The sequence below is a fragment of the Eublepharis macularius genome, chromosome 3 (assembly GCF_028583425.1).
Source record: "Eublepharis macularius isolate TG4126 chromosome 3, MPM_Emac_v1.0, whole genome shotgun sequence".
Lineage (NCBI taxonomy): Eukaryota > Metazoa > Chordata > Lepidosauria > Squamata > Eublepharidae > Eublepharis > Eublepharis macularius.
In genome coordinates this window covers 178,787,328-178,806,941 of record NC_072792.1, presented here as the reverse complement: position 1 = coordinate 178,806,941, position 19,614 = coordinate 178,787,328, and the positions used below count along the sequence as shown (strand labels likewise).

General features: G+C 45.8%; 1 protein-coding gene and 1 non-coding gene across 3 annotated transcripts in view; one reads left to right on the top strand and one right to left on the bottom strand.

Moving 5' to 3' along the window:
- The window catches only part of PAK1 (p21 (RAC1) activated kinase 1), a 142,481-nt gene extending 125,776 nt beyond the window's left edge, over nt 1-16,705 (bottom strand). The window contains exon 1 of one of the 2 annotated variants that reach the window (XM_054974076.1): nt 16,583-16,705. The gene's annotated coding sequence lies outside the window, so the exon portion shown is untranslated. The remainder of the gene's footprint in view (nt 1-16,582) is intronic. The other variant, XM_054974075.1, reaches the window with a different exon arrangement.
- Nucleotides 13,588-13,659, top strand: TRNAA-GGC (transfer RNA alanine (anticodon GGC)). The gene has a single exon. It is a non-coding gene; the product is annotated as a tRNA-Ala (tRNA).
- Nucleotides 16,706-19,614: the final 2,909 nt, after the last annotated feature.

Sequence of the window (19,614 nt, the reverse complement as noted above, 5' to 3'; positions counted from 1 at the left end):
CATCACATTTGCATTGGAATAATTCTAGGTTATGCTTACATATGCCAAAGAAGAACCTCATTAGGGTATAAGACCATAGAGTACACCCTCCAAAGCAACCATTTTCTCCAGGAGAACTGATCCCTGCAGGCTAGAGATCGGTTGCAATTCCAGGAGATCTCCAGACGAGGCGGGCAATCCTACTTTTTAAGTATCTCTCTCTCTCATCACTCACTCTGTACCTCAGAGTGCAACTGATGAAGAGAGCTGTGATTCTCAAAAGCTTATGCTACAATAAAGTTGGTCACTATTAGAGGTGCTACTGGACTCTTCACTGTTTTGCAACTACAGACTTACAGGGCTAACTCCTCTGGATCTGTACCTCATGTTATTTTGAGGAGGGTTGTCTCACAGGACTACATGAGGGTATCAGACAAGGATCAGGGAGTCTTGGGTTCAAATTCCCCCCTCAGCTTCCCCTAGGGTTGCCAGCCTCCAGATGGTAGCTGGACATCTGGAATTACAATTGATTTCCAGACCATAGAGATCAGTTCCCCTGGAGAAAATGGCGGCTCTGGAGGGTGGACTCTGTGGCATTATAACATGCTGAGATCCTCCCCCCAAAAATCCCACCCCTCCAAGCTCTATCCCCCAAATTTCCAGACCTGGAGCTGGCAACCCTAGCTCCTCCCTTAAACTTTTTAAGCAACCTTGGCCCAGTCATCTTCTGTCAGTGTAAAAAGGTAAAGGTAGTCCCCTGTGGAAGCACCAAGTCATTACTGACCCATGAGGAGACGTCGCATCACGATGTTTTCTAGGCAGACTTTTTGTTACGGGGTGGTTTGCCATTGCCTTCCCCAGTCATCTTCACTTTACCCCCAGGAAACTGGGTACTCATTTTACCAACCTTGGAAGGATGGAAGGCTGAGTCAACCTTCAGCCGGCTATGTGAACCCAGCTTCCGCCAGGATCGAACTCAGGTCATGAGCACAGCTTGGGCTGCGGTACTGCAGCTTACCACTCTGCGCCATGGGGCTCTATTCTGTCAGTGTAGCCCACCTCATATGAGTGGTATAAGAAAAAAGCAAGAATGGGCAGAAGCTCATATTCCACACCCCATTCTCCTTGGAAGAGGGAAGGGTGGTGGGATAAAAACACTATAGATAAATTAATCTACATGTGGCTTACCACTGACTCAGAATTTAAAAACATGGGAAGGGACACTATTAAAAACCAGCCAGATGGCAGCCTTGCAAGAATCCACTTTTTTCACGGATGTCGTCTCGCTCTAGTTTTGTTATTTTTACAAAAAATAAATCACTGAAATAAGACGTGCTGCCTCGACAGCATTCAGCCAGTCTAGAAGGAGGTGTTTTTATCGGAGCCATCCTCCCTCAAACTCAAACCAGGGGCCGCCCTAAGTCAGCTGTGACTTGAGGGCACTCTCCACCAGTTACATTCATAGATTGTGTGACATCTGGGAAGGCAGGCGCTCTTGTTAACTTCCAGTTTCAAGTGACCTTTGATTCATTTTGTCCTGAGAGTAATTGCCATCTTTTATTTTAAAAAAAGGAAAAAGAGTATCAAAAGACCACTTTGAAATTGCCCAAATTAATTGACGACTCTAAAACACAGGGTCTGATTAAAAATCTGTAGAGGAAAGGTCATCTTTGTTCGGGCCGTAAATCTGCAGCTTTATGGAGAAGAAGAACTCCATAAAGTTTTGGCATCAGCTAAGGAAAGGGGAAGTGCAATTCAATAATGTTCAAAGCAGAAGAATAAGGGATTATTTTTATCAGGATAAAAGGATACGTGTGAACACACACCAGCAGCCCCAATGCAATTGTCATGAGAAACAGGGTCGCTCAGGTCACAGCAGAGGCACCAATGTCGTGAAAGGACACCTTTTTGTGACCCATCGAGATTTTTGCAGCATGAAGTGTTGCCAAATCAAAGAACTGCCAAGCTCCAAACCAGTCCTTTTCTCTCAAGCGTAATCCACAAGCAGGGGCTTTGAGACTGGGACTCAATCCAAAACCTCAGAGGACCTAGTTATTGTGCCACCTGCAGGGTGCTGTGAAAGGATTAGGAACTCGGAGGCCAGGGTTCGAATCCTTGCTCGGTCATGAATCTCGCTGGGTTACCTTCCGCCAGTCACTCTCTCTCAGCCTCACCTGCTTCACAGGTGGAGGAAGAGAAATCCTCTGTGGTTTGCAATTTCAAAATCAAGCAGAGAATCCCCCCCCTCCAAAAAAAAGCCAGATGGAAATTTGGATAAGCAGCAAGTTGGCAGAGATGGAGGAAGGACTGCTCTCCACAGACCTTCAGAAAGAGGCTGTTCGTTGGAAAATCAGGAGCTGGGGCTTGCAATAAAACTGGTTTTAAAAATAAAACTTTGTATTAATAAACTGCTTTGCATCAATTACCCTCTCTACAACACTCCTGCGAGGCGGGCCTCTGCTTTAGACTCTCTGGGAGGCTTTAGGAAAGTCAAAATCCTCATCTATCTAGACTGGATATCCGTAGCCATAGCAATATTTCCATTTTCCAAATAAGGAGACTGACGCTTGAGCATTTAGGGAAGAAAACGGCACCATTTTCATTTACATTTTGATCCTTGTCCTAAAAGCCACCCAATGAGTTTGATGCTGAAGTGAAGTAGTGTTGCCTAGTGGTTAAGGTCTTGGACTACAGCTTGGGTTCAGGTCCCTGCCCCACCATGCACTAACCTACCTCATAGGGCTGTTGCAGGAAAAAATTAGAGGGGAGGGCTATGCATGGAGGACAGAGCAGGCAGGGGGGAGAGAGAAGGAGGTAGGCAGTAAAAAAGAGAGAATTATATTGGATTTTCCCTTTCAAGCAGGGGGCATGTATTGAAAAGGCTACTGAAAGCAAACAGACACTTTCATTCCTCAAAGGAGACCCATAAAAGACAACAAAAGAGCCTCGTTTCATTTTCTGCTTTACAATCCGTTTAAAGTTTTTGTTTGGGAAGATATCCGCAGGGGGTTAAAGGCCTTCCAAAAGCAGCAAAAATTCCTCACCAAACGTGCGCACACAACCTGTCCAGATTGATTCCTCAAGGAAGAATTGGCTGCCCCCAATAAAATTTTCTCCCTCTTAGATAAACTAGGCTCATTGCCAAGGCAGACAGAAACATCAAGGAACTCAAACCAGGCTGCCTCCTCCTTATAACACCTTGATCAGAGAGAGATTTGTATTTATTTACATCATTTATACCTCCCCTTTCTCCCCAATGGAAAGCCAAAGCAGCTTACAACATTTTCCCTTCACAACAGCCCTGTGAGGTAGGTTAGGCTGACAGTAACTGGCCCAAGGGTCACCCAGCAAGCTTCCATGGCAGAGTGGGGAATTCGAACCTGGTTCTCCCAGATACTGGTCCGACTCTCTAACCCCTATGCCACCCTGACCATGGGAATCCTTGAGGAGAGTTATAAGATCAAGTGTCAGGTGGGTAGCCATGTTGGTCTGCAGTCAAAGAGCAAGATCCAGGTCCAATAGAACCCTAAAGACCAACTAGATTTCCAACATATGAGCTTTCGACAGTCAAAGCTCCCTTCATCAGATACAGGAAGAAAGGAGCTTTGACTCTCTCATATCTGAAGATACTCTCCTTTATTGAAAGAATGGGGCTTTGACTCTTGAAAACTCATCCCTTGGAAATCTTGTTTGTCTTTGAGGTGCTACTGGAACCAGATCCTGGAGATATAGTGTGGCCTAGCAGTTACAGCTCAGACAGGAGTCGTGTACATATGACCCATCTACACTGAATATGAGGAGGAAGACCAGGTGTGAGCAGGCTGCCTTGCCTGTGCATGAACTCACAAGTATACCACTTGCACAGGGAGGAAATATCCCTTCCCTGAGACTTGTGACAGAGCCACCACCTCCAGTCATGGGGGAAAGCATACGCATGGACGCTTCCTCCAGGCATTTATCTGGGATGTCCCCACACTACCTGGAAGCTCACCAGACAACCTTTAGCCAGTCACTCTCGCTCAGCCTAACCTACCTCAGAGGGTTGGTGTGACAATAAAATGGAGGAGGGGGGAACTGTCCATGCTGCCCCAAGCTCCTTGAAGAGAGGGAGGGATAAAAATATTGAAAGAAGGAGATGGGCAGAACGTAGACTATTGGACCAACAGTAGGCAGTGGGATTCTTGCAAAGAACAGTGACTGGGAGCCACACATTGGCTATTGCAATCATTCACCCTGTTTTTCTCTGTTCCAGAAAACGATAAACGGCCACACAATGTCTAAGGATGTGTGGCTCACGCACTAGGCTAGGTGGCCTTTGGTCTGACCTAGTGAGGCTTATCTTAAAGCAAAGGAGCAGAATCGCTTAACACGTGCAAATTATGCCTTATCTGCTAAGAAATTCTGAGCAGAGATACTCTTGTAAATTTAATATATGTCGGTGGATCACAGAAATTCTATCCTTTTCTTTTTTAAAAGAAAACCCCACACAAAGATGAAGCAAACCAGCTCTGATTTCAGGGACCAATTCCTTGGAGGTGGTCAAAGAGATTCTAGTTCCGAGCAAGATCTCCAAAAGGGAATTGTTAATTCAAGTCTTACACAGAGATGGTGAAGACAGAGAAAGATGCATACAAAATTAATTAACGGCACGGGGAAGTAAGTGTATACCCGCATTGAGCATTCTCTTATCAAACTAATTGCCAGTATAACCATTTTTAAGGCAATTATTTTAGAACAAAAACTAAATAAAGCAAAAAAGATAGGATTTTTTTTCTTTTTGCATTAGACTTTTATCTGCCATGGTACTTTGGAAGAAAAATGTTTCATTTGAAATGCGCTGGAGGAGAGTTTTGCAGATACCATGGAAGGTCAAAAAGACAAATAAGTGGGTACCAGATCAAACCAAGCCTGAATTCTCCTTAGAAGCTAAAATGACAAAACTGAGGCTATCGTACTTTGGTCACATCATGAGAAGACGAGATTCTCTGGAAAAGTCAATAATGCTAGGAAAAGTGGAAGGCAATAGGAAAAGAGGAAGACCTAAAACGAGATAGCGTGACTCAATAAAAGAAGCCACGTCCTCCAGTTTGCAGGATCTGAGCAAGTCTGTTAATGATAGGACATTTTGGAGGTCTTTCCTTCATAGGGTCGCCATAAGTCAGAGGCGACTTGATGGCACATAACACACACACACTTTTGAAGATGAGGGGAACAGCCAAACTCAGTAATGTCTCAGGCTTGCGGTTTGCAGGGGCTGCCAATCTAAACCCCCTTGGCATCAGGAGTCCATTCACCAAACCCTCTAAAACAGCAAGAAATTCAGATTTGCCAGCAAGGGTTAATCAGTTCTGTGGTCTGTGAAGGAAATGAGTATTTCCACCACACCAAGACGTCTCTTTATATCACTTTCCAGGTCACAAATTTATTTCCTTTCACAAAAAAGGAGAAAAATAGCTCCATAACCTAAAACAAATTATGAATCTGCGTGATTAAATATATTAATCCTGACTGCTGCTTGCTCTCACATTCCTGCTAACCGAACAATGTTCAAACTTCTGGTTGCTGAGGCACATTTTCTGAATTAAAACCAGAGGCCGACTTATAACGAGGTTTACTTTTGGAATGGGATGAGAGTAGACCCGAGCACTGAATCACACAGATGTGCAGTAGGCAGCCTCCTCTATGTTTCGCTCACAGAAGCCAAATGCATTCATTTTTTGCAACACCAGCTTCTTCACAGTACGCCAGTTTGAAACGCCTGCCCCAATTACGACCTGAACTTCTGCGTTAGTGCAAAAGATTCTAATAAAAAGCCAACAACCCAACAACATCAGCCGTGCCCTTTCAGTTTCATATTCCTGCTCATTCTCCAATGTGATTTATGCCATCACATGTCAGTAATGCCGTTCCACCCTCTACATTGGACAAACTGGACAGTTCCTTCGACAAAAAATTAATGGACAGAAGTCTGACATCCGAAACCACAACATCCAAAAACCAGTGGGGGGACATTTTAACCTTCCAGGACATTCAGTTGCTGACCTAAAAGTAGCAGTTATCCTGCAGGGGAATTTCAAATGGACATTAGAAAGAGAGACTGCTGAATTGCGACTGATGGCGAGGCTCAAGACAATGCATCCACCTGGACTGAATCAAGATATTGGCTTCCTGTCTCATTACCAATGTTGATTTCTCCACACTCACCACCCCTCTGCATACCCCACCCTATTCAATCATGCCTGCTGTTGTCATTCGACATCTGAAATCACTCCACTCTCCAAGATATAAGGACAGATGGACTTACATTCTAGCTGTATCTGAAGAAGGGAGCTGTGGCCCATGAAAACTCAGACCCTACCACCAATTTTGTTAGTCTTATAGGTGCTACTAGACTCTTGCTCTTTTCTACTCCTGCAGACTAACATGGCTACCAAACTTGATAGGCAGATAGGAAGGAACAAGCCACCTAAAGGACATCCTGTGCTTATATAAACTTGCCCATAGCTTTAAGATCTTCTGAAACTAGCCTTCTTCCTTGTGCCAACTCTGCTGGAGGTAAGACTAGTAGACATGCAGGACAGGGCCTTCTCTGTGGTGGCCCCTTCGACCGGAATCACCTTCCCCAAGGCATCTGAGTGGCCTGCTCGTCGGCAGTTTGGCCAGAGATCAAAAAATACAATTCTCTTCTAGAAGGACTTTGATTGGGACTGATTCCTCAAAGTGGATTTATTCTGAGCCAGGTTTTATTTGGGGGTGGGATTGTGGTATATTGACACTGTCGCACTTGTGTGTACATGCGCTCAAGCGGGAGGAGGTCTTTTGTACTACTGCTGTTTTTTATGGTTTTCTGTTACACTAGGTAAAGAGTCCAGTAGCACCTTAAGATTACTGTAACGCGCTCTACGCTGGGCTTCCCATGGGCCTGATCCGGCGGTTACAGCTGGTACAGAATGCAGCAGCGCGGGTCATTGCTGGAGCACCGGTGTGGGAGCATATTACACCGGTGCTACGCCAGCTGCATTGGCTGCCAGTGGAGTACCGAATCAGGTTCAAGGTTTTGGTGTTAACCTACAAAGCCCTACGCGGACTGGGACCGACGTATCTGAGGGACCGTCTCTCACCATATGAGCCCCGGAGGACTCTCCGCTCTGGCGGAAAACATCTTTTAAGTGTCCCTGGCCCTAGGGAGGCCCGCCTGGCGTCGACCAGGGCCAGGGCCTTTTCAGTCCTGGCCCCGACCTGGTGGAGTGCTCTGTCTTGCGAGACAAGGGCCCGGCAAGATTTGCTTGCATTTCGCCGGGCCTGTAAGACAGAGCTATTCCGCCAGGCATATGGCTAACGCCGGGCAGTGCCCGCCCCCCCCCGTGAAGGGGGGGTTAAACCATCACCCCTATGCAAACACAGAGGCATGTATGAACCACTGGGCAGCATGAATTGTTATATTTAATGTTTTTAAATGTTTTTAAATGTATTATTTAATGTTTTTAAATGTTTTTAAACATGTTTGTATTTGTTATCCGCCCTGAGCCTGCGAAAGCAGGGAGGGCGGAGTATAAATATAATAAATTAAATTAAAATTAAGACGACGCATCTGACGAAGAGACGTGTGGTTCTCGAAAGCTTATACTACAGTAAAGTTGGTTAGTCTTAAAGGTGCTACTGGACTCTTTACTATTTTGCTACTACAGACTAACACGGCTAACTCCTCTGGATCTAGGTTACACTAGGTTAAACTGTCAGGTTTATTTTGCATTGCAGTTTGTTTCTACTGACTTGACACCAATTCATTTTATGTTGATATTAGTGATTTTTTTATTTTAGAAAAACGGAATCCGCCCTTAATGATTTTTAAGCAGAAGGATGAGGCATACAGCTAGAGGAGGTGATCCTGGCCATGGACCTGGGTACTTTTTTAAGAAATCCAAGCTGATGCAACATATTTGGTTCAAAAAATGTCCCACGAGTTATTGCAAAGAAAAGCCAATCCAGGAAAGAACTGCAGTCATATCATAACTGACAGCAGGTTGGCATGAACAGCAGGCCTCACTGGAGAATATTTTCCTCACCACAGCCAAGTATTTGCTTAGCATAGAGAAATAAACTCACAAATACCAAAAACATTAGAGATTAATAATGATAAATGTTTGAAATAGTTCTGGATATTGCAAACAGAACAGTTCATATCCAATTATCCTTGGACTTCTGAGAACTAAACTCTCGCTTCCCCCTCTCAATGCAAACCACTAAAATTTTTCTAGGGGGAGAGCAAACCCACAAAAAGCATGGCGGGGTCTGCAGTGGAAGGAGGGAATTGGCAGAAATCCTCCCCCCACCCTTCCAAAGACTTACTGTGCAATCCTAAGCAGAGTTACTCCAATCTAAGCCCGTTGAATAACTCTGTTTAGGATTAACCAACTTGATTGTAGCATAAGCTTTCGAGAACCACAGCTCTCTTCGTCAGATCTGACGAAGAGAGCTGTGGTTCTCGAAAGCTTATGCTACAATCAAGTTGGTTAGTCTTAAAGGTGCCACCAGACTCTCTACTATTTTGCAACTACAGACTAACACGGCTAACTCTTTTGGATCTTCATAGGACTGCACTGTTAAGTGCCATTTGATGGGCTACATGTCACGGCCTTCTTCCATCACAATTTTTTGGCTGTGGGGGTGACATTTTACCGCCAGTAAATACACCGGAATTTGGTTTGGAGCGCTAACTGCTGAATACACCCCATGTACAATTTGTGTACGCTTTTTCCACTTTTCTTAAAACAAAATTACAAATAAAAGAACTGACGACGGGAACGCTGCATTAACCACTAAGGAAAACTGGGCTGAGAAAGCTTGTCACCACGAACAATTCAGTTATGTAGCATCCGAGGCGCACATGGGAGCCAGTTTTCTCCGGGGTGATTCTAACAACGGCGGAACTTTGGCCATCGTCTTTAGCAAGGGAATTGCATCTGACAGGCATCGTACCAAACAAGATTCAGCCCCCCTGCCGAAAAGCTGTCGCAAACATGTCGTATGCTTCAGCGGTCTCCTTTACCAGGCAGAGTCCCTGTGGTCTATCACTTGATGCTGGCATTTCCCAGGCCAATTTTCTGGGAAAATGTATTTGCTTCATTTACTTGTTTCTCTCATTTATACTCTACTTTCCTCAAAGTGGCTTACATCATTCTCCTCTCTATTTTCTCCCCACAGCAACCCTGCGAGGTAGGTTAGGCTGACTGGCCCAAGAGCATCCAGTGAGCTTCCATGGCCGAGCCAGGATTCAAACGTGGGCCTCTCAGATCCTAATCAGCCACTCTAACCACTATGCTATGAACAAACCATTGCTCAATTGTAGTAGAAGGATATTACATTATTACATACATTTTGACCAAAATATTGCTATACTTGGTTTGACCTATAAATTGTATTTTCTTTATACTGAGACAATCTTCATGATTGTATTAGTGGTCTCTTAGGAATTTCCTCCTTCGTTTAGTGTGTACTCTAACCACTACACCACTTGTTTCTTTGTGAAATGGCTTTTAAAAAAACTCCATTAATTCATGTGCATAAGGACATGCGAGTTTTCCACAATTTAAGAGCCAGTTTGGTGTAGTGGTTAAGAGCGGCAGGACTCTAATCTGGAGAGCCGGGTTTGATTCCCCACTCCTCTGCTTGAAACCAAGTGGGTGACCTTGGGTCAGTCACAGCTCTCTCAGAGCTCTCTCAGCCCCACCCACCTCACAGGGTGATTGTTGTGAGGATAAGACACTTTGTAAACCACTCTGAGTGAGTGTTAAGTTGTCCTGAAGGGCAGTATGTAAACTGAATGTTATTATAATTATTATTATTATCCTCACAACAACCCTCTAGGTGGGTCAAGCTGAAAGAGACAGGCGCCCTGCAAACTTCACAGCCGAGCAAATTCTTTTAACCCAGCTCTCCCTAATCTGAGTCCAACACTTTAAACCAATACACTGCGTGACTGAGACCAATCATACAAGTTAGAGGCCAGTTTCCAATCTGAACAAGCCTTCCCCCCCACAATAAGATTATTGTATTCATGACCACAACAGCCCTGTGAGGTAGACCATGACTAGCTCCACTTTGCTAGAGGGAAAAACTCAGAGCCTGCGCAACATCTGGAAGGGAGCTGTTCCAGTTGGCAGCAGAGGGTAGGACCCGAAACAATGGGCTTAAATTACATGCACAAAGGTACCGGCTGGATATTAGGAAGAACTTTTTCAAGGTCAGAGTAGTTCAAAAGTGGAATCAGCTGCCTAGGGAGGTGGTGAGCTCCCCCTCACTGGCAGTTTTCAAGAAGAGGCTGGATGAATATTTGTCAGAGATGCTCTAGGCTGATCCTGCACTGGGCAGGGGGCTGGACTAGATGGTCTGTATGGCCCCTTCCAATTCTAGGATTCTATGATCAAGTCCCTTCCAACTTATTGCAACCCTATGAATTAAGTTATAGTGACCCTATGAACTAATCACTTGTTTAGACAGCTTTAATAAAAGGATTGGGGGAACTTGTTCAAACTCGACTCGTCCAGGAAGTTCAGGGAGAAACCTGGGGAGCGGCCCCAACTCTAACCTTACTCATATGGGTAGGACAGATGGACCACCACATGGAACTTCTTGGAGAAAAGTGTGCGCAAATAATGAGGTTATAAATCAATAATGCAGCAGAGTTGCAGAAAATCTGTCCAGCGGTGTCAGAGGAATACATCACAAAAATGAATCCACCTTCCTGCCCTCCATCATTAAAAACTGAGATTTCCCATACTATACCGAGCACAGAGGAAGCTCACATCCAGTCATAGCGCTGATCTCATCGGTGCTATGGACTCCGGGTGGCAGCAACTCTCCAAGGGCTATGAATTTTCCTGCTCTGGCTCTAATTAAGAGAAGGTGCTGAGATCCAAGGCTAGAACCCGACCACCTTCAGCATTTATTCTCGCATTCTGCCACTCATTCACACATGTTCACAAGATGGGTAGCCATGTTTGTCTGCAGGAGTAGAAAAGAGCAAGAGTCCAGTAGCACCTAAAAGACTAACAAAAATTTTGCAGTAGGGTATAAGTTTTCATGAGCCACAGCTCACTTCTTCAGATACAGCTAGAATGTGAGCCCACCTATCCTTATGTCTTGGAGAGTGGAGTGACTGTAGAAGCCAAATGATAATAGCCGGTGAATAACAAAGGCAGGCGTAATTGAATAGGGTGGAGTATGCAGAGGGGTAGAGGGTGCTGATAAATCAGCACAGGTAATGAGACAGGAAGCTTATGTCTTGATTCAGTCCAGGTGGATGTATTGTCTCGAGCTTCGTTATCAGTTGCAATTCAGCAGTCTCTCTGTTCACAAGACACACAGGAAATGATGGAGTGTGTGTTTCAAAGTCCCTTTTGAAAATGCTGTCGTCTGTCAGAAGCCCAGAATCCTGTAACCGACTGGTGTAGTGTAGCGGTTTGAGTGCTGAAACCCAAGTCAAACCCCTCCCCCCCCCGCACCTTTTCAGACGCCGAAACAGCAATGGTGGCTGTTTGGGCTCCATAAGGTGAAGGGGGAAACAAGCGCTCTGGGGACCACCAAATCATGTGCCTGCTACAGATCAGGGACTCGTGACAATTTGAAAAGAACTACAAATGCTTCCAAAATGACAGCGGTGAGTACAAGATGGAACCGTGGTTGCTATCATGTGTAGTTTGGTACTCAGCAAAAAGATGTTCACTGGGCAATCTTGGGACAGCTGCTCTTTCTTTCTGCCTTACCTTCCTTGCAGGATTTTCAGAGGGCAAAATGAAGGTGGGGAGAACTCTTCAGAGCAAGGAAGGATAATTATCTGATAGACATTGACATTATTTTTAAAAAACTCAACACAACCCGCACCCCCCCTGCCCAGATCAAATCATGCTGAGATGCGCAGAACACGACCGGGGCAGGCAAAATGCATTTGAAGATGATGATATTAGATGGAAGTCCATTAAAGATAACAAAGATCACATCCTCACACTTTGCGCCGATAGATTACAAATAATGCTTTCAATAAAAAAAAGTCTCTTAACATAGCTTTCAGAATGAAAGCTAATGTAACCGTCGAGAGCTGCCTTCCGAGGGAAAAAGGCAGGATCTATATTGCAGTATATATTGCTTCCTAATATATATATATATATTGCTTCCTGATTTCCAGTGCTTCTATGAAGGGGCAGGGGCTTCCACAGACTTCTGGGCAAAGACAACCCCACGCCAAAAACAAAGCAAAGCAGATTCCTGCAGCATCTTCAAAACTAGCACATTTATGGCAGCATAAGCCGAACGGCGGGCACTTTCCACAGAACCCACTTTGGCAGACTCGTGATAAATATTTGTGGGTTTTTTAAGGTGCCGGGAGACTCTTTGGTGTTTTGCGTGCAACCAAGTACCCCTCCGGAATTCAACTCAATTTGCAATCTTTCCCAGGAACATTCCAGCCACCGCCGACCTATCACAAGCCACCCACACATTCTCCTACCCTCCACTTTCAAGACAATTCAATCACCCGAGCGCTTCTCAATTAACCAAACAAAGGAGCTGGACTCTGGATTCTCGGCTCTTTACAGAAGCTGTAGCAGGAGATAAACCAGCCGCGGGCTATTCTGCACACAAACTAATCAGCAGGGAGAAAACCAGGCTTTTTTCCTGTGCTGTCCACAAGGGCCCCTGGTGAGTGTGGTTTCTATCAGTTCAGACTATTGCTCTCTCTAGACAGCGCTGCTTGCTCCCCAGGGATCGGATGCTTTTCCAAAGCCTTCTAGCTGTGATCTTTTTCCACTGAAGACACGGGGACAAGCAAAAGCCATGTGCTCGGCTTCCATACTGCTGCACTCGAGAAATCCACCCCCTACACAATACCGTATTCGCTCAGCCAGCCTATCATGGTGTCTCGTTCTAGAACTCTGCCTGCTTTCACAGGTCCCAATTACACCACCAGCCCTATTATGTCTGGGTTCATACATCACTTGATAGCTAGCAGCCTGAACACGGGGACAGACTCCATTGAGAAAATACTGCACGTGAAACACATGGGTCATAAAGAGACGTCCCGTTGACAATGGCTCATTCGTACATTTCATCACCGGACGGCAAAGTCCTCAAGGGATACGCCTGCAGATCCGAATCACCTTCGGCACAATTTGAGTCCTGAATCCCCACTGAGAATATATGAAACATGTACGGTAAAGGCATCCTTTTAACACGGCTAACTCCTCTGTATCTTTTAACCAGTGTGCAACTATTTTAATTAGTGTGCAAGGGTTAGAGAGCAAACTTAGGGCAACCTGTACTAACGGTTCATGAATGTGCAACCAGGCTTCAAAACACCCCATGCTAATGGAAAGGCATGTTAATTGGAGGTGATGCTCATGTTAACTGGAGGTGATGCTGTCTTTCCCCACACCCACTCATCCAGTACAGTTTTGCTTTGTCCCCTTTGAGGAGGAGCTAAGGATCAGTGGTAATGCATCTTCTTGGCATACAAAAGGTTCCAGGTTCAATCCCCAGTATCTCCAGCTAAAAAAGATTAGGGTATAGGTGATGTGAAAGACCTCTGCCTGAGATCTTGGAGAGCCATGGAGAGGGGCTGTGGCTCAGTGGAAGAGCATCTGCTTGGCATGTAGAAGGTCCCAGGTTCGATTCCTGGCATCTCCGGTTAAAAGGACCAGATAGCAGGTGATGTGAAAGACCTCCACCTGAGATCCCGGATAGCCTCTCCAGTCTGAACAGACAATCTCAACAGACCAAGCACCTTCACGTTTAAAGCAACTGTTTCCTTCTGTTCCCTACAATGCACAAAATTTAAATCCGGACCTACTGTCTCAGAGTAATTTAAGTTATATTGCAGCATAAAACAAGTAAGACGACAAATTAAGGAAGCAAGCAGAAATTTGGTACAAAATTGCCATCTTAACAGCCCAATGCACACATCTTTTTTTCCCCATTCAATTCATTTATTCAAAAAGGCCTTTTTTCTCAGCGAAGAGGGTGGTACTGTAGGAAAGGGATCCCAGATGTTTCGCTAATGAGTTAGAAACCATAGATTTCACCATTATGTTGCCTTACATATTATCTGTTGCTTTAAATATGTACCCCTACATCCTACCTGTGCTTTATGTTGTTCAATGTAAGTCCTAGAATTGATTATGTTCTGTTTCAGCAATTCCTCAACCCCATACTGGATCCTTGCTAATACTATATCTTTGTAAACTTATATTCTTTTACCCCATGACATTGTTTATGGAAACACTCTTCACAGAAGCAAGAGATATGCAACCTCCCTCTTCACACCACTCATTGTTGATGTATTAAAGTTGAAGCACTGTGTTAATATTTGTAAATGCAATGTATTATATTGATTTGTTGTTGGATTATTGTTACAGTTCTAAAATTGAATAATTAAAAAAAGGGGGGGAGAAAGAAATGTTCTTGAAACTGTATTCATTTACCCTATGACGCTGTTTATGGAAATGTCCTTGACACCGTATGGAAATGCCTGCCCTTGTCCTTGCCACTAATTGTACTACACTGTGTAATCCGCCTTGAGTCTCAGCGAGAAAGGCGGAATATAAATAACATAAATAAAAATTAAAAATAAATAACATCTTGAAAAGCTCCCCCTCCCCGCCCCCGCCCATTCATTCCTGAACAAATGAGCCAGAAGTATCTGGAGAGACGCCCACTGAAACTACCGCCACAACACACACAAGGCGCACGGAACTAGACTGGCTTAAAAACTGTGGGACATCATGTATTCATTTCCAAACGAGGAGGTGAGTAGAAGGAAGACAGAGGCAGGCTCCCTCATCTGACAGCATCAAAACATGTCAGGGTTTGAGCAAGTCCTCAACCCTGGTCATATACTGGGACAGGAGGTGGAGCTCAATCTTCTCTGTTGTATGCCCCACCAGCAGAGCAACAGATCAGCTCAGAAGGGGAACCTTGCTTATCTCCTCTTATCCATCACCCAAAAATACTTGGGGAGGAAGGGAAAAAAGGCATTCCAGAAAGACCGCCTGGTAACAAATAGTGGCCAGTTTTTAGATTCTGCTTGTATTTTGTGCCAGCGTGGCCCTCCAGAACTACAGAATTCAAGTGGTGACCTCAAATTCAGTACCTACATCTATTTACATCTCTAGACAGGTACATGCAATGCAATTCAGCATGATAGTTTCACATGGGTAGCTGTGTTGGTCTGCTGTAGAAGTGCAAGATTCAGGTCTAATAGCACCTTAAAGAACAACCCTACATACTTCTATCTGGAAATAGTTTCAGGTGGGTAGAGGTGTTGGTCTGTAGTAGAAGAGCAAGATTCGGGTCCAGTAGCACCTTAGAGACCAACTAGATTTCCAGGGTATGAGCTTTCGACAGTCAAGCCCCCTTCAAAGGAGCTCTGACTCTCAAAAGCACACAACCTGGAAATCTAGTTGGTCTTTAAGGTGCTACTGGGTTCAAATCCCACCCCCACCCCCGGAAATCTAGCTGATCTTTAAGGAGCTACTGGACTCAAATCTTGCTCCCTCTGGAAATCTAGTTGATCTTTAACGTGCTACTGGACTTGAATCTTGCTCCCCCTGGAAATCTAGTTGATCTTTAAGGAGCTACTGGACTCAGATCTTGCTTTGCCTGGAAATCTAGCTGATCTTTAAGGTGCTACTGGACTCAAATCTTGCTGCCTCTGGAAATCTAGTTGATCCTTAAGGTGGTACTGGACTCAAATCTTGCTCCCCCTGGAAATCTAGTTGATCTTTAAGGAGCTACCGGACTCAGATCTTGCTCTACCTGGAAATCGAGTTGATCTTTAAGTTCAACTGGACTCAACTAAGTTATACTGGACTCAAATCTCCCTCCCCCCGAAATCTAGTTGATCCTTAAGGTGCTAGTTCTACTGGACTCAAATCTCCCCCCCCCCCACCGAAATCTAGTTGATCCTTAAGGTGCTACTGGACTTGAATCTTGCTCTGCCTGGAAATCGAGTTGATATTTAAGGTGCTACTGGACTCAAATCTTGCTCCCCCTGGAAATCTACCTGGTCTTTAAGGTGCTTCCGGACCCGAATCTTGCTCTTCTACTGCCGACCAACAGCACCCACCCCCCAAATTTGCATTCTGTGCCATCGCGACCCCCCAGAATTCCAGCATTAAAGCAGCGGCCCCCCGGCCTCCGACTGCACCGCCTCCATCTATTTATATCCTTAGGCAGACCCAGGCAACGCACCGCCTCGGCCACCTGGTCGGCCTCGAAGGTGCTCCCGGGCCCGACCCTTGCCCTTGCCCTTCTCCTCCCGCCGCCCGCCGCGCGGCTCCCTCCCCGCGACTCTGCAATGCAAACGCGAGCGAGAGGCCGCCCGGCGCCGCCGCCCCCGCCGCCCCGAAGGCAGCCAGCCTCGTCCCCGCCACCGCGCCGGCCAACTCCCCCGCCGGCCCGGCTGTGCGTGCACGGCTCCCCGCAGCAAACTTGGCCAACCAACCCAGCGCGGGAGGCGGCTCGGCCGCTCGGGCTCGCCCGGGGCAAGGGCGCCCGCGATCCCCCGGCGACGCGCCGAGCCCCTCCGGGTGGCCGCCGCGCCCGCACTCACCGGCTGCGGGGCTCCTGCTGCGGCCGGCGGCGCTGCGCTGCGCTGCGCTCCCTTCCCCGCGCGCCTCTCCGAGGCCAGCCCGGACCTGCTCCCCGCGCGCCGCCCCTATTGTTAGCAGCCAGCCGGCGGCTACCTTGCCGCGGAGGGAGGGCTGCGGCGCCCGCCCCGGCGCCGCCTCCCTCCGCCGCTCCCATTGGCCGCGCGCCTCGGCCCCACCCCGCTCATTGGCCGCCGGCCGCCTTCGAGGACCGCCCCCTTTTTGGCAGAAGGTGGGGAAGGATGCGGGAGGGAGCCAGGCATGAGGCGCCGCGCATCCTTGGCCGCGTGGGCAGCCCGGGGCGAAAGCGCGCAAAGTGCGTGGTCATCCCGTTCGGAACGCGCACTTTTGGGGGGGGGTTGTTGGTCTGCGGGAGAACAGCACGGCTGAGTCCAGTGGCCCCTACGGGACAACAAGATTTTTTTAGGTGGTCTAACGTTAGTCCTAGAATTGTCTAATGTTAGTCCTATAATAATAACGATGATGATGATAGATTTATCTACTGCCCTTCAGGACAACTTAAAGCCCACTCAGAGCGGTTTACAAAGTATGTTATTATTATCCCCACAACAAAACACCCTGTGAGGTGGGTGGGACTGTGAGGGCTCTGAGAGAGCTGTGACTGACCCAAGGTCACCCAGCTGGCTTCAAGTGGAGGAGTGGGGAATCAAACCCAGCTCACCAGATTAGAGTCCCGTGCTCTTAACCACTACACCAAACTGGCTCTAGTCCTAGAATAGATTATGTTCAGCTTCAGTACTCTTTCTACTCTATATGGGATTCTTGCAAAGACTTTTAAGCTTGTATCTACTTACCCTATGGCATTGTTTATGGAAATGTCCTTGGTACTGTATGGAAATGTACTTGATACTGATTGGACTAATCTCCTACTATGTAATCGACCTTGAGTCTCAGTGAGAAAGGCGGACTGTAAATGACATTAATAATATAAATAGATTGGTAGCTGTGTTGGTCTGTGTTAGGATAGCAGAAGTGAGTCCAGTGGCACCTTAGAGGTCAACAGGATTTAACGGGATTTTTTTAGGTGGTTGGCAGTGTTGGTCTCTGGTAGAAAAGCAGGACTGTGTCTCTCTACACAAGACATCTTCCAGGAGGAAGCTCAAATGAAGGGAAACAATGTTAGGCAGGAAGCGTAATTTAAAATGACAGAGCTGAAGGCTCTGTCAATTTCATCTCTCTACAGGACTGTAGTTCAAAAAGACAGAGCTGGCAGAGATCACTCCTCAGAGGGTTTGTTCATTTCATCTTCGCCTCCCAGAAGGCTGTCAATTTCACCTCCTCTTGGGGAGGCAAAGATGAAATGAACAAACCCTCTGAGAAGCAATCTCTGCAGGCTCTGTCTTTTAAAACTACCCTCCTGTAGAGAGGTGAAATTGACAGAGCCTTCAGCTCTGTATTTTTAAACTATCCTTCCCAGCTAACATTGCATCTTCCTTCATTTGAGCGTCCTCCTGTAAAACGTCTCATGTAGAGAAACTCTGGGTCCAGTAGCACCTTAGAGGCCAAGAGGGTTTATCATAAGTTTTTAAGGTGGGTGGCCGTGTTGGTCTGCAGTAGAACAGCAGGTCTGAGTCCAGTGGCACTTTAGATGCCAACAGGATTTATCAGGAAAAAGAGGTCCAGTGTCACCTTACGGACCAACTAGAATTCCAGGGTATTGCATTGTATGACTGTCTATGGATATAAATAGATGGTAGACAGTGCAGTTGGAGGCCAGATGGCCATTATTTTAATTTCGAAGTTCTGTAAGGTCGCAGTGGCCCAAAATACAAGTTTCAGCTGGGTGGCTGTGTTGGTCTGGGGTAGAAGAGCAAGATTCAAGTCTAGTAGCACCTTAGAGATCAACAAGGTTTTTCAAGAACAAGATTTGAGTCCCGTAGCACCTTAAAGAACAACTAGCTCTTTCTGTTAATTACGCACCGTTTCAGGTGAATAGCTGTGTTCATCTGCGGTACAGCAGCAGGATTTGAGTCCAGAGGTCAACAAGTTTTGTGAACGGTATAAGCTTTTGAGAATCAAAGCTCTGTATGTGAAAAGAAGAACTTTGCCTCTCGAAAGCTTATACTCTTGAAAAATCTTGTTGGTCTGTCAGGTGCCACTGGACACAAATCCTACTGTAATAACGTGCAATTGGTAATAACGATCATTTATGGAGCACGTTTATTTATTTTAACTTTTTAAAATGTTATTTATAGCCTGCCTTTTTCACTGAAACTCAGGGTGGATTAAGCAGTGTGACTCAGTGCAGTCGAAGACATTTCAATGGAAAAGTGCAATAAGATGCATAAATACAAACTTGCAAAGGCTTAAAACCAGCAGAAATCCAATACAGAGTTGAAGAAATGCTGAAACAGAAAATAAGCAATTAGCATTGCTAATTTCTGCTCTAATCAAGCTGCATTGTACATACTGACTTCCTTCTTTGTTCCACCCCTTCCACCTCCTCACTGAGATATAAAGGCTAAGAGATTTCCACCCCTACCTAAATCGAAAAGAGTCCAGTAGCACCTATAAGACTAACCAACTTTACTGTAGCATAAGCTTTCGAGAATCACAGTTCTCTTTGTCCGATGTGCATCTGACGAAGAGAACTGTGATTCTCGAAAGCTTATGCTACAGTAAAGTTGGTTAGTCTTAAAGGTGCTACTGGACTCTTTTCAATTTTGCTACTACAGACTAACATGGCTAACTCCTCTGGATCCACCCCTACCTGTATCTGAAGAAGGGATTCTCAAAAGCATATACCCTGAAAAACTTGTTGGTCTCTAACGTGCCTCTGGATTTCAATCCCGTTGTTCTACTGCAGACTAACAAGGCTACTTACCTGAAACTAAGCAATTCTAAGTCTGACATACTATACAACATAGAAACTACCCAGTAGGATTATACTTACAACAACTGACTGTACATAATAGGAAAGTCTATAATCCCTATACCTTTACTCATCTTGTTGAGACCACTTCCTTCCAGTACA